Source organism: Macaca nemestrina, chromosome 5, assembly GCF_043159975.1.
Source record: "Macaca nemestrina isolate mMacNem1 chromosome 5, mMacNem.hap1, whole genome shotgun sequence".
Taxonomy (NCBI): domain Eukaryota; kingdom Metazoa; phylum Chordata; class Mammalia; order Primates; family Cercopithecidae; genus Macaca; species Macaca nemestrina.
In genome coordinates this window covers 1,538,935-1,554,475 of record NC_092129.1, presented here as the reverse complement: position 1 = coordinate 1,554,475, position 15,541 = coordinate 1,538,935, and the positions used below count along the sequence as shown (strand labels likewise).

General features: G+C 51.0%; 1 long non-coding RNA gene across 1 annotated transcript; it reads right to left on the bottom strand.

Moving 5' to 3' along the window:
- Positions 1-3,921: 3,921 nt before the first annotated feature.
- Positions 3,922-15,074, bottom strand: LOC105487614 (uncharacterized). Its single transcript, XR_011623006.1, has 4 exons — positions 14,905-15,074; positions 12,950-13,462; positions 11,233-11,301; positions 3,922-4,381 (listed from the first exon to the last, which is right to left on the bottom strand). It is a non-coding gene; the product is annotated as an uncharacterized lncRNA (long non-coding RNA).
- Positions 15,075-15,541: the final 467 nt, after the last annotated feature.

The window sequence follows — 15,541 nt, the reverse complement described above, 5'->3', positions numbered from 1 at the left end:
CTTTTTGTACAAGACCTGGATTGAGACAGAAAGTTGATACCGTACAAACTAAGATAAGTTTGTGTTGTATTTCCTTGTCAATTGGGACATTAGTTATTGGTTGTCACATGTACTCACACATAAATAAAATGTGGACTCACTAGGCCAGGAGGAAGGACAGATACGGGGGAGGAGAGGCTGTAACCAGAAGGCAGTAGAAAGCCCAGACCTCCCCCAGGGCCCCTGCTGCACTCAGTCCCTGTTGAGTCAGAGATAGGGAGAAGCCAGGGGGTAGGGGAGTTGGTGAGGGGAGCAGCCTTGGTGAGCGGGAGGTGGGGAGACAGAGATGGAGATGGAGACAGAGAGATAGAGACAGAGAGAGGCAGAGATGGACAGAGACAGAGACAGAGACAGAGATGGAGACAGAGACAGAGATGGAGAGACAGAGAGATGGAGAGAGACAGAGATGAAGAGATGCAGAGATGGACAGTGACAGAGATGAAGAGACAGAGATGGAGAGAGACAGACATAGAGACAGACGGAGAGAGATGGAGAGACATGAAGAGATACAGAAACAGAGATGAAGAGAGACAGAGATGGAGAGAAGCAGAGACAGACAGATAGATATGAAGAGAGACAGAGGTGGAGAGAGACAGAGACAGAGACGGAGACAGAGAGATGCAGAGACAGAGATGAGATACAGAGACGGACAGAGACAGAGATGAAGAGATAGAGATGGAGAAAGAGACGGAGAGAGACAGAGATGGAGAGAGACAGAGACAGAGATGGGGAGAGACAGATGAAGAGAGACAGAGTGAGACAGATGGAGAGAGAGCGATGAAGAGATACAGAGATGGACAGAGACAGAGATGGAGAGAGACAGAGATGAAGACAGAGACAGAGATGGAGAGACAGAGAGAGATGGAGAGAGAGAGAGAGACAGGGAGCAATGAAACAGAGACAGGAATGGAGAGATACAGGGAGAAATGGAGACAGAGAGAGGTGGGGACAGAGCGAGCCAGCATGTGCCACTCCAGGGCTGGGTTCTGTGGCCACGTGGGCATGGCATCCTGGGCTGTGCATTGCTTTCCCAGAGCGCATGGCTGGCTGTGGGGTACAGGACCAGGAAGAAACCTCCTGGTTGCCCTCAGGCCACCTTGGGGAAGGTGGGAGGTGACTTCAAGACAGAGAGGACACCAGAGAGCTGCTCCCAGCCATCAGAGCCGAGCACAGGCATGAAACCTCGAAATGGCCTCGACTCCAAGGGGACTTTGGAGCAAGCCCAGCAGTGGAACCAGGCAACGGGTGGGGTTTGTCCAAAACAGGAGGGCAGAGCAGAGGCCCAGCCAGAAGTTTCAACCTGAAACCTAGGCTCCCTCAGACCTCGGATTAGAACAAGCTCCTTTAACTGAGAATTCGTTCATATTTCAAGTGAATTGTTGCTAAATGCTGTATTTTAGGCTCAGATGAATCAAGGTCCAGCATACCTGACGATGACAAAGGGGACCTGGGAGCTGGAGACTTCTGTGTCCATGGGCAAAAGCAGGGGGTGCTCAGGTGCTGGGAGGAGGTCCTGGGCCTCTGTGTCCTTGCAGCAGGAGGCTGGATGTGGAAGAGAAGGCAGCCGCCTGGGCATTCAGTGCAGCCGGACAGACAGCCCCACCTCTGCCACAGCCCTGCCTGCCTGGTCCATGCCCTGCACCAACCCCAAAGTGACCTCTCTAAAACCCAGAGCCATTTTCCTGCTGGAAATTCCACAATGGCCTTCAATCTTTGTCGTATATTGGAATCTCTTGTAGAGATTTTTTTTTAAATGCTCACACCTGGGCATTGCCAGAAATTTAGACCTCGTTGGTACGGGCTGGAGTTCGGGCACTGTTAAAAGCCCCAGGTGATCCAGACACAGCCAGGTGGAGGCCAGTAGAGGTGGAACCCCTCCTTCATGACTTCCCGGCAGCTGCTTGAACCACCCCAAGCATCATCTCGCAAACAGCAGTGATGATGAAACGCCTACCTGCACCTGAGGTCCTGCAGCCGCCAAGCTGGTCCACGCCTGCACCCGAGGTCCTACAGCCGCCAAGGTGGTCCACACCTGCACCCGAGGTCCTGCAGCCGCCATGCTGGTCCACACCTGCACCCGAGGTCCTGCAGCCGCCATGCTGGTCCACACCTGCACCCCAGGTCCTACAGCCGCCAAGGTGGTCCACACCTGCACCCGAGGTCCTGCAGCCGCCATGCTGGTCCACACCTGCATCCGAGGTCCTGCAGCCGCCAGGCTGGTCCACGCCTGCACCCGAGGTCCTACAGCCGCCATGCTGGTCCACGCCTGCACCCGAGGTCCTACAGCCGCCATGCTGGTCCACACCTGCACCCGAAGTCCTGCAGCCGCCATGCTGGTCCACACCTGCACCCGAGGTCCTACAGCCGCCAAGCTGGTCCACACCTGCACCCGAGGTCCTGCAGCCCACAAGCTGGTCCACGCCTGCACCCGAGGTCCTACAGCTGCCATGCTGGTCCACACCTGCACCCGAGGTCCTGCAGCCGCCATGCTGGTCCACACCTGCACCAGAGGTTCTACAGCCGCCAAGCTGGTCCACACCTGCACCCGAGGTCCTGCAGCCCACAAGCTGGTCCACGCCTGCACCCGAGGTCCTGCAGCCGCCATGCTGGTCCACGCCTGCACCCGAGGTCCTGCAGCCGCCATGCTGGTCCACGCCTGCACCCGAGGTCCTGCAGCCGCCAAGGTGGTCCACGCCTGCACCCGAGGTCCTGCAGCCGCCAAGCTGGTCCACGCCTGCAGCTGAGGTCCTGTAACCACCAAGGTGGTCCATGCCTGCACCCGAGGTCCTGCAGCCACCAAGCTGGTCAATGCCTGCACCCGAGGTCCTGTAGTCCTGTGGCTGCCAAGCTCGTTCATGCCTTATAACCTGCTTGAAAAGCGCTTCAACACCTGCACCCAACTTCCTGCGGTCCTGTGGCTGTCAAGCTGACCCACGCCCCTGTCACTTACTTGAAAAATGCTTCAACACCTGGCTTCCACATCCCTTTCTGGAGCTTCCCAGTGCCTCCAGTGAGTCTGAGGCTCCCAGCTCTGCACTGCCTGAAGTCACAGAGAGACATCCATGTCAGGGTGCACGTGCCATGCCTGGCCTCTCAGGAACAGCGTTCTGAGCTCCTCATGTGGAAGCTACTGTGGTCTCTGCTTCCATATGGGCACAGGCCATCACGCAGTAAGGTGTGAGCGAGGGCCCCACTCTCAAAATGCAACACGCTTGACTGTCCAACACACACAAGGACCCATGTGCACACCCAAGTGTCTACACATGTCCACACAGTACATATGCCCACAGACACAGGGTACACAGTCATACACATGCACACAAGTACAATGCACACATCCACATGTCTGCACATGTTCACATGAGAAGACGTGTTTGCATGTGGATTCACATGTGTGGACACCTGTGCACACCCCCACCACCACCACTTTCACCACTGTGTCTCTCATGGTAGTCAGAGGGTAAGGGTAAGAATTTCTGAATCCCATGTATGATATCCTAAAGCAAAATGCTTTTCTGCGTCCTTCCAGAGAGAAGATGCAACAGCCACAGGAAGTGACCTTCTTGGACAAGGGACATCAGGCGTCCTGTGCCCTGCCGACTTCCTGGTGCCTCGTCCCCTGAACAGGTGAGAGGTGCTGATAAAATGAGCTGCTGCACCGATGCCTGGGGTGACTGGGGTGGAGGGCTGTGGGGACAGCAGCCCTGCTGTCCTGGAGCCACTCCTTCTCCCCCTGCATCACTCCCAGGCCTCTCCTGGAGGCCTGAGCCATCCTCCCCAGGGAAGCCCCAGGCTCTGCTGCCTGAGCAAACCCAGAGCCCAGCCCTCCCTCCCCCTGCAGCCTGAGGGCAGGGACCATGGCAAGCCTTTCTCCTACAGTCCCAGTGCCTCAGCAGCCTCATTTTCGGGAACGTGCCAGCTCATTTTCTGGCCTGTTTTGTGGTGTGGCAACAGCCTCGAATCACAGCAGCCTGAGCAGCCCGGTAAATATTTACACAAACCTGGGGCTGGCAGGCCCTCTCCTTTGTGGGGCTGCTCTGCTGAAAGGGAGGGGAGCCAGGCCGGCTCGGTCCCAGCTCAGTGCAGATGGTGCCTCCAGCATGCAGCTCTCGCGGGGGCGCAGCCGGGATGCAGACATGGGGTTTTGAAGCCCCTGGCAAAAGCTGGTGGCCGCTCCTGGCTGGGGCTCTGTGATCTTGTGTCTGGAAATGTGGCCTGGGAACATCCCTGAGGTCTCCCCAGAACAGCGAAGACTGTCTTCTTTTTTATGCACAGGCAGCCCTCTGAAGTCCTCAGAATCCTCCAGATATGCACAGTCACCTCCCAGCTGGGCTCTGGTGCTCTGGAAATCAGAAACAGGTTTTTTATGTGGTTCATTTTTCTCCGTTTCCAAGCATTTTTATTGTTATGCTTATTAACAAATCACATCATCATTGCCGGTTATAGTAAGTGTATAAAAGTGCATTTAGAGGCATATCCACTGAAGCGTTTCCAGGACAGAGATAGGGGCCAGGGAGGCCAAAGTTCTCAGCCTTCAGCAAAGCCAGCCATGAGTCAGTCATGAGTTAGGGTGATGGGCGCCTGGTGTCACAGGAGACCTCAGGCCACAGTCACAGGGAGAACTGGGCATCATCACTGGGCCCCTGGCCTGTGTGCCCCCACCCAGCCAGCCCGAGCTATGAGCTCATCACCAGCAGCCCGAAACCAGAGAGGACTAACATCCACATCTCCTCTACACCCAACAGGGACAGCTCACAGCGCCCAGGGCTCAATGGAGACCAGGTGTTTGGGAGAGGTGGGAGAGGATGTGGGGTGATGCCTGCTGCTTCTCCAGTGAATAAGGTAGCTGGAGTTAGGACTAAATTTGTAAAGGAATGTTTGGGCCAGAGGACCCACCATTTCTGCGGTCTGTATCTCCCCCAACACCCCAAATGTCCAACAAGGATACAGAGCCCAGGAAAAAGCCGGGCTCAGGGAGGAGACTCGGAGGGCAGGTCACATACCTGCTGGTGGAAAGCCAGGCAGGAACCTTGTGTGGCCATGACGTCAGCACGGAAAGACCCTGGACCTCAGCCTGTCCCCACTGCATGGCAGGCAAGAAGCAGCAGCCCAGAGGTGGCCCCACATGCAGGCCAGAGTCCCAGTGTGGCTCCCATCTCCTGGGGCAGCTCATGGCACTAGCCAGAAAAGCCTAGCCAGGGGGATCCAGGGGCTCATGAGACATGAGACATTTGCTTCCTCCCTTGGACACTCCCTTCTAGGAACAGGGTGAGCCAGAGAGAGGCAACAGGGCAGGAACAGGGAGCACTGAGAGTGGTTCCTCCTGAGGGTACAGCACACATCCAGGGCCCTGTCTGCACACTATTTCTCCCTCTCTTCTCACTCCCAATTTAGAACAAGTGCCCAGGGGAAGAAAGAAGAAAAGAGACGCTGCTCCTGCTGCCGGTGCCTCCTCCTTCCAGAGTGCTCTGCAGAGCAGGCTGCAGGCAAGGCCTCCTCACCGTGGCACCCTCCAGTTCTCCATCTCTGCTGCCCCATCTGGACCTGTGAACCAGCCTGCTTCCAAGACCCTAACCTTTCCCTCTCCATAAACGAGTCAGTGCACATTCATGGCCCCAGCCCATAAAGAACAGGGTGTTTCCGTCTCTTAGGCCTCAAATGTTTTAAATGCACAGAAAGAGATAGTGAGTGCTCGGGGCATCCCTGCTGCACGCACTCAGCAGCAGCTGTCGTGGCTGACCTGGGCACCACACTTCAGATATGTGGCTCTGCACAGTACAAGAGATTGGGCCAGTCATCACGTCCCACAAACATGCAACACAGAAGCATTACCTACACCACAAACCCACAGGTGCTCAGGGACAAATGTTTAAGCTACTGAGGCTACACCAGGCTCAAACTCAGACGACATCTTTCAGATTATCAGAGGCAATGTCTGCCAGACACGCAATTCCCTCTGTGGAAGTCAGACCCCGGGTCACCCAGCTTGCTGGGAGGGTTTCTTCAGAGCAGAGGGAGACATACCCAAGTCAGACCCAGGAACACCAGCAGTTGACTTCCGTAGCATTTGCCACCACTTCCATCTCCTTGTGTTCCTGTATCTTCCCAACTTCCTGTGAATATCTCCACCAGATGTTCCGTCGGCACTTAAAACTCACATTTCAACACTTGATCTGAATTCCCCCAAATCCTACCTCTTCCCCTGGGCACCCTGATTTGGTGCTGGCACCACCAATAACCAGGCAGCCAGACCAAACTTTGGGCTTCTTCTCACTCTCATGCTTCCATGCAAACCACTGTGGAGTCAGGTCGTTGCTCTCTCTGCACCGTCTCCTAAAATCACCGCTTTTCCCTCTTTCCACCCCTAACTCTCAGGGGAACCCCTCATCGCCATCCATTTTGGCCAGTCTGCCTGGCATCCCCTCAATCCATGATCCTTCCTGAAGCACAGAGCTTTCATACCTTGCTCAAGTATTCAGCACAGGAAAGTTCTTTGCTCCTGGGTGTGGAGCCCATGAGCACCCGGCTGAGCGTTGAGCCCACCTCCATGGCACCATTCTCTCTAGGGTCCCAGATAAACCAAGTGCTCCCATCCGCCACCTGACCCCACTTTTCTGCCCTGCCCTTTGCTCAAGCCATTTGCACTCCAAGTGACCTGTCCTCCAGGCCCAGCCTGCATCAGACACGGCCTTTCCCAGACCCAACCCACAACAGACACACTCTCTCCAAATCTACAGCAGAGGAGGCCTGGAAGCCAGGTCTGGCTGCTCCATCCAGGGGTCTCTGCCAGGCAGATGCTTGACCCTCCTGGGGGGCCTCATTGGCCCCTCCTGCTCTAGTCTTCCTAGCACGGCTGTGGTCTCAGAGTCCTCCACACCCAAATCACCTCCAAGAATCAAAATTGAAATTGGTTGGGGAAGAAACAGGTGGCATGCTTCTGAGGGAAGGAACCCGTCCCTCTAATTCCTAAATGTGTAGTCAACCCTGCCCGAGGGCTCCTGCAGAGAGGGAGGAGGGACACAGGGTCTCTTCTTGTATCCAAAGGCCCTGAGTCCAAATACAGTCTCACTGGGAGCTGGGACTTCAGTGAGGGACTGGGGGGTACCATTCAGTCCACAAGGTCCACAGCATGTAGGGAGGGTGAGGTTGGGGAGCAGGCAGAGGCTTGGCCCCAGGCTGCAAAGTTTCTCAGCCTGTCTGGGAGGGGTACGGCTTTAAACAAAGAAGTCCAATCAAAAGCCCTGGCTGCTGGCACAGATCACCACACCAGAGACACAACACGCCACCTTGCCATGGTGTCTGCCACTGAAAACGACCCGAGCCAGGCCCTAACCCACCTGCCTGGGTTTTTCACCCATGGGCTGTCTTCAGGGCCATAACCTCTTGGGACAGATAATGAATGTTCATTGATTTTTAGTGGTATGTGAAAAGAAACACATCGTAAGTATTAAATAATGTATTTAAAGTTATCTATGGTTGAAGTATGTATTACAATGTTCATTTACATATGATCTTTAAAAATATTCCTATGATTTCCTCATTTGGCAAGCATTGTATGCACTTTACTCTGCTTTCAAAGTAAATGTAAGAAAAATCCATGACTCATCAGTACTTTTGAAGCAAACAGCTATATTCTATTTATTTAAGGACTGAGTGTATGTTAAAAAATCAAATTACTTGCATGTAATATGTCTCTAAATGACTTTTATGATCCAAAGTTTAGAATATTTTTATTCAGATGTTTAAATATCTGCTTCTCTAGAGATCATATTTTGTTCCCAAATGATGCGAGGGACTTAGAGACATGTCTGAAGCTCTTTGCAAACAGCACATTGATGGTGTGACAGCCTATATTCACAACCAGCAAAAAGCAAAACGGCTACGACTACCATTCTATTTCCCTTTTTGTCCATTGGATGTGAGGGACGTCTTGACATGTTATGGAGGCATCTTGCTAAATGATTGACGTGTTATGTAGGCATCTTATTAAATGATTGACATGTTGTGTAGGCATCTTGCTAAGTGACTGACATATTACATAGGCATCTTGTTAAATGGATGCAACTTAGAGACATCCTGAGATTTACTTGCAGAACTGCTGCAATTCTTTTTAGTACTTGCCGACTTTCCTTACCTTCCTCATAGACACTGTCAATTTGCATAGAATAATATATGACTATGAGGAATAAAAATACAATTCTAAGGTCCCCAACTAACTGAAATGACCCCACCTTGGCCAAAGGGACCACTAAGAAACCTTGAAAACTGAGTTCCCAGCCATGACAGGGGGAAGTCAGATATGCTTCCTGATCCCCTCTCTCACTAAGCACCATTAGGCTTTCTTCCCTGAGGGCTACACAGAATACAGCCCCTTCAAAGGAAACCACGCTGATTTCCACCAACCTGATGTCACCCCTGACTTTTATGGTGTGGGCACAAACACTGATCAGCACTCCTTCCTGATGCAAGAGCACTGACTGCAGACTGCAGCTCCGCCCGGCCACACAGGAAGCACAGTGAGGGTTTTTGCATCCTCTGCTTCACATTTACCCTCCACACTGCCCTAGGAGAGGTTCTCCACAAGGGATCTGCCCCTGCAGCAGACTGCTGCCTGGATATCCAGGAGCTTCCATACATCCTCTGAAATCTAGGCAGGAGCTCCCAAGCCTCAACTCTCAGCCTCTGTGCACCCACAGGCTTAACACCACGTGGAAGCTGCCAAGGCTTACAGCTTGCACCTTCTGGAGCAGCTGCCTGAGATGTATCTGGGGCCTTTTTAGCCACGGCTGGAGCTGCAGCAGCTGGGACACAAGGAACAGTGTCCCAAGGCTCGGCAGGTTGGCGGGGTCCTGGGCCTGGCCCTCAAAATCATTCTTCCCTCCTAGATCTCTGAGTCTGTGAGGAGAGGAGCTGCACAGAAGTTCTCTGAAATGCCTTTGAGGCATTTTCTCCATTGTCTTGGCTATTAACATTTGGCTCTTGTTTACTTATCCAAATTTCTGCAAGCCAGCTTGAATTCCTTCCCAGAAAATGGGTTTTTCTTTTCTACCACATGGCAGGGCTGCAAATTTTCCAAAATTTTATGCTTTGCTTTCCCTTTAAATTTCAGTTCCAATTTCAGATCATTTCTTTATTTATGCAAATGAGCATAGGCTTTTAGAAGCAGCCAGGCCAAATCTTGAACACTTTGCTGTTTAGAAATTTCTTCTGCCAGATATCCTAAATCATCTCTCTCAAGTTCAAAATTCCACAGATCCCTGGAGCAGGCGCACAATGCCTCCAGCCTCTTTGCTAAAGCATAGCAAGAGTGACCTTTACTCCAGTTCCCAACAAGTTCCTCATCTCCATCTGAGACCTCCTCAGCCTGGACTTCATTTTCCATATGACTATCAGCATGTTGATCACAACAATTTAACAAGTCTCCAGGAAGTTCCACAAACTTTCCCTCATCTTCCTGTTTTTTTCCGAGCCCTCCACACTCTTCCAACCTCGGCCCTTAATCCAGTTCCAAAGCAGCTTCCACATTCCAGGGATCTTTATAGCAATGCCCCACAGTACCAATTTTCTGTCTCATTACATTCTCTCATTGCTATAAAGAACTACCTTATAAGGGTCACTTATAAGGAAAGGAGGTTTAATTGGCTCATAAATTCACAGGCTATACAGGCTTCTGCCTCTGAGCAGGCCTCAGGAAACTTACAATTAGGGCAGAAGGCAAAGGGGAAGCTGGCATTACTTATGTGGCCAGAGCAAGAGACAAGAGGGAGCAAAGGGTGAGGTGCTACACACCTTTAAATAACCAGATCTTTTAAGTAACTGGTGAGAACTCACTCATTATCATGAGAACAGCAAGGGGCAAATCTGCCCCCATGATCCAGTCACCTCCCACCAGGCCCCTCCTCCCACACTGGGGATTACAATTCAACATGAGATTTGGCCGGGACACAAATCCAGACCATATCACACACCTTGCTCCTCTAACACATGGACAAAAACATCAGTCCCTTTCAGAACTTCTGAAGGTTCACAAAACACCCTGGGGAAACGTGTGCCTATTTAATTTTTGTTAGAGTTTAACTCTGATGTTGAAATGCAGGCATTTTGACTGTGAGGTGAGGGAACACTTGCAAATTTTCTCAGTCTGGTCCATGTGCTCTGGGACATTCAAAATCTCCCAGGCGTCTCCACCAAGAGACCCAGCCCCACAGGATCCTCTGCTAACAGTAGAGGATTATCCCTCCCCTCTGCAAGAGCAGCAGTGAATCACCTCTCAGCTTCAGGGTCAAGCCATTTTCACCATGACTACCTGCCAGAGCCTAAGGGTCCCAGCAGGACGTCCCAGATCCTGACCTGGCCCAGGACCTGCAGTCCCTGCCCAGACATGCCTCTCAAGGGCTGCTCCAATCACAGCCACCCCTCAGCTCCTACTAAGGTTCAGTTTCAATTTTGCAATTTCTCTCACATGCCCATCCTCCAAGCCTTTTCAGTCTCCTAATTTTCCAGCAAATGAGACATTACAAAAAGTCTTGTTCATCCTAGCTAAGTATCTCAATTAAAACACTCCATTCCGAAAACATGAAGCGGCATTTGGCACCTTCGTGGTAGCACAAAACAGCTGGCGAGATGCTCTGTGCTCTGAATGTCCACCGAGTCAGCTTCTGGCCGCTGCCACACTGTCGCGGGGGAGGGTGTGGGGGTAGGGGTGCTCCAGCTATCCCCGTGTGTACTGGATGCCAGTGAGGGACGGGGACCGTCACGGTGCCCTCAGAGCTGGTGATAGGTGCTTCCCACCGAGGACCCTCAGGACAAACTGGACATTCTGCTGTCCTGGGCACCTGGCATACCTGCATGTCCTTCCAGAGACCAGGGGTTTGGCTCCCCACCACCAGTTGAAATGTGACAGGGGAAAGCTCTGCATGTCTCTGCTTAGAAACTTGCTGAAAGATAAAGGTCATTGTTAAGCACCTTCTCTGTGTGAGACAGAAACCAGGGGGATCCCTGCTCGCAGGGCTGCTGGAGGGAGACCCTGTCAGGAGGATGAGTACTACAGTAACTGCTGTGTTCCCTGGGATGACGGCTGCAGTAGCGGTGAAGGTAAGATGAATGATGAGCACGTGGGTCCTGTTTCCCAGCTGTGCCTGGGGTGTGCACAGACACCACCCTGATCACCAGGAAAGCCTGGCCCAAACTCACCACTGACTGTGGACAGTGAGAGCTCTTAGATCTGTGTGTGGCAGAGGGCTGGTCCTGGTGGCCTCCAACCTGGCAACATTTTACACAGATGTTACACTCCTGAAAATAAGTTGGCAAGTTATTCTGTAGTAAATTTTCTGAAAGAGTGAAGGAGTCTTCTACAAAACATGATCCCACAAGCCAATGTTCTTTTTCACAAAAACCCTAATGATTTGTTCCCATCCCAGAGGATCTGGATGGACTTGGTGGGTCTAAGGGGGTCTTGGGTCACTGGACGTCTACAGACCCCCGGGGGTTATTCCCACGTGCACACCAAGTGGAACCAGGAAGTAAACACTCTGGCTCAAGGCATCTGGTGTGCGTGAATCAGGAGGCCGACCCTCAGAAAGGTGTGAGGAGCCACCTCCAGTCACCACTCCAGCCAGGCGCTGGGAAGAAGTCATTCCGTTTCTAGCTGATGTGCAAACTCTTCTGAATGATGTCAGGCACGTTCTTTATTTTCTGTTTAACTTTGTACTTTTATTTTTAATTTTATTTTTTATTTTTTTAATTTAGTTTCTTTTTTATTATGCTTTTAATTTCTAGGGTACGTGTGCACAACGTGCAGGTTTTTTACATATGTATACATGTGCCGTGTTGTGCTGCACCCGTTAACTCGTCATTTACATTAGGTATATCTCCTAATGCTCTCCCTCTCCCTACCCACACCCCACGACAGGCCCCGGTGTGTGATGTTCCCCACCTTGTGTCCAAGTGTTCTCATTGTTCAATTCCCACCTGTGAATGAGAACATGTGTTGAACATGAGTGCGGTGTTTGTTTTTTTTTTGTCCTTGCGATAGTTTGCTGAGAATGGTGGTTTCTAGCTTCATCCATGTCACTACAAAGGACATGAACTCATCCATTTTTATGACTGCATAGTATTTCATGGTGTATATGTGCCACATTTTCTTAATCCAGTCTATCATTGATGGACATGGTTCCAAGTCTTTGCTATTGCGAATAGTGCCACAATAAACATATGTGTGCGTGTGTCTTTACAGCAGCATGATTTATAATCCTTTGGGTATAGACCCAGTAATGGGATGGCTGAGTCATATGGTACTTCTAGTTCTAGATCCTTGAGGAATCGCCACACTGTCTTCCCAATGGTTGAACTAGTTTACAGTCCCACCAACAGTGTAAAAGTGTTCCTATTTCTCCACGTCCTCTCCAGCACCTGTTGTTTCCTGACTTTTTAACGATGGCCGTTCTAACTGGTGTGAGATGGTATCTCATTGTGGTTTTGATTTGCATTTCTCTGATGGCCAGTGATGATGAGCATTTTTTCATGTGTCTGTTGGCTGCATAAATGTCTTCTTTTGAGAAGTGTCTGTTCAATTGACAAATGGGATCTAATTAAACTAAAGAGCTTCTGCACAGCAAAAGAAACTACCATCAGAGTGAACAGGCAACCTACAGAATGGGAGAACATTTTTGCAATCTACTCATCTGACAAAGGGCTAATATCCAGAACCTACAAAGAACTCAAACAAATTTACAAGAAAAAAACAACCCCATCCAAAAGTGGGCGAAGGATATGAATTAACTTTGTACTTTTAACTAATTTTAGTCTTACAGTAGACTCACAAAAATAACAACCCTTCCTGACACACCACACCCAACTTCCCTGAGTTAGCCCCTTAGCCCCAGCATGACTGACAGAACAGGACACTCACAGTTGCACATGTTATTCATGAAACTCACAGACTTCAGATAAACCTCACGGTGTTTCCACATGGGCCTGGCTTCTGCTCCAGGGTCCATCAGGGTGGTCGCCTGCATCCAGTTGCCTGAGTCTTGGCCGCCTGCAGCCGTGGCGGCTCCCTTGTCTTTCGAACCTTGACACGTTGGAAGACCGTTGATCAGTTATTTTGCCGACTATCTGGTCTGTCCAATTGGACTGAAGTAAGGCACTATTGGCAAGAATGCCACAGAGGTGATGCCGAGTCCCTGCTGGGGCGCGATGCCCCGGCTGTCCCACTATGTCCCTGCTATCCCACCATGTCCCTGCTGCCCCTCCGTGTCCATGCTGGCCCGCTGTGTCTCTGCCGTCCCTCTGAGTCCCTGCTGTCCTACCGAGTACTTGCTGTTCCTCTGTGTCCTTGCTGGCCCACCATGTCCCTGCTGGGGCACTGTGTCTGGGGGCTCACGAAGTCCTCGTGTTCACCACTGGCTGTGGGCCTCCATCACTGGGGGAACAACGTTACTACTGCTTGCCCACTGTGAGGTTACAAAGTGATTCTCCTTTTTGGATAATAAATATCTTCTTCGCTAACTGCCTATCACATATGTCCATATTCAATATTTGAAAAATCAAATTAACATCTCCCCAGGAATTAAAACAGCCCTATTCCCTTCCACCCCTGCAGGCAGACCGTGTCATCGGGAGTCTGTTAGAGCCAGGTGGCGAAGGGTGGCCGCCGGCATGTCCCAAGCCTGGCCTTGAGCTTCTGACCGTCTGCTGGGAGTGACACCCGGGGTCTCAAGAATGCCACCGTGAACTGTGTGGTTGAGGTCCTTTAGAAACTAGGTGCCTCCAGAAAAATACCTAAGTTAAAATATTGATTAAACTTCCATTTCTATAGAGGACCCAAGCATGCGACAGGAAGGAAAGTTTACTGGGAGGATCAGATCCCCGTTTAAGGGAAGAGGCTGTGGAGTTGTCCTCGTTCCCAGGAGAGTCACACACTGTGCTTCTAAGAAAGAACTGATCCTACCATAGACGTGTGGCCGCCACAGATCCACATCCAAGCAGAAGTCACAGCTGTTCAGAAAAAAAAGCAAAAGGAAGAAAGACATCTCTGTTTGAAAAGAGTAAACCAAAAATAAAATTCTGAGGCCCTCCAGTCACCTGCATGGACTTTCTCCTCAGCCACGGCTCTTAAAATGTAACCTGAGAGACGGGTTCAGGCCATGATGGAAAGTGGGGTCACACACGTCTCGTTATACCCCTCACATTAACAGCAACACTGACTTCAAGTCTGACAAAAAACGTTTTGCAAGCTATTCTCTCTGCAGCCTCCTAGCCAAAGCTTCATCTGCATGATAAAACCTTGGTCTCCACAACCTGTTATCTTAACCCATACATTCCTTTCTGCTGCATCTCAGGTCTTTGGACAAACTCAACCAATTGTCAACCAGAAAACGTTTAAATTTACCTAACACCTGGAAGCCTCCCTTCACTGCCAGCTTTGCGTTGTCCCTCCTTTCTGGACCAAGCCCCACACCAATGTACTTCTCAAATGTTTTTGATTGATGTCTCATGCCTCCCTAAAGTATATAAATCCAAGCTGTGCCTGACCACCTTGGCACACGTTCTCAGGACCTGCAGAGGGCTGTGTCATGGGCCACGGTCACTCATATTTGGCTCAGAATACATTTCTTCAAATATTTTACAGAGTTTGACTCTTTTTATGCACAATAGCAAAGGCTACAAGTTTCTTTCTTTGCTCTGATTAATCAGCCCAGAGCCTCCTCTCTTGCTACCAGTGAAATTTAAAATAAATGAAGGTGTTTTACAGATGGGGTCTGTGGAGACCCAGTAGGCAGGGGGGACCGCTTTTCTGTTAGCTCTGCCTAGCGTCCTTGGCCAGTTGAGAGGGATCTGTCATTCTGCTACCAAAAATTTCACCTGGTCACGTGGGGCCTTTTGTAAAACAGGATCTCAGGTCCCACCAGAGGTACAGGAATCAAAACCATCATTCCAGCCAGGCCCGAGGTAAGCCCTGTGCTCAGGAAGGTGTGAGAAGCATTTCTCTGCACCAGGAGCCCTCAAACTTTTCCTGTAACCAACGGGAAAGGGAATACTTTAGGATTTGCCGGCCACGCTACTCCACCCTGCCACTGTAAAATGAAAACCACCCGGGACAGTTTGTGAGTGGAAGAGCAGGGCTGTGTTCTAATAAACTTTACTTGATTTGGCTCAGTTCAGCCCAGTTTTCCATAGGTGGGCAGCATCTTGGCTGGCAAGATGATAACAAAGGACCCCAGCTCTGAACCACCCACCTCTCATGTCAAATCCTAAGCCCCAGTGTTGGAGGTGGGGCCTGATGGGAGGTGATTGGATATTGGGCTGATTTCTCTCCAGTGCTGCTCTCGTGATGGTGAATGAGGGCTCGTGAGATTTAATTGTTTATAAAAGTGTGTGGCACCTCCACCATCCCACCCCCTGACACCTCTAATCCTCCTCTGGGCATGTGATACATGCCTACTTCCCCGTTGCCTTCTGCCTTCTGCCATGACTGTAAGTTTTCTGAGACCTCCCCAGC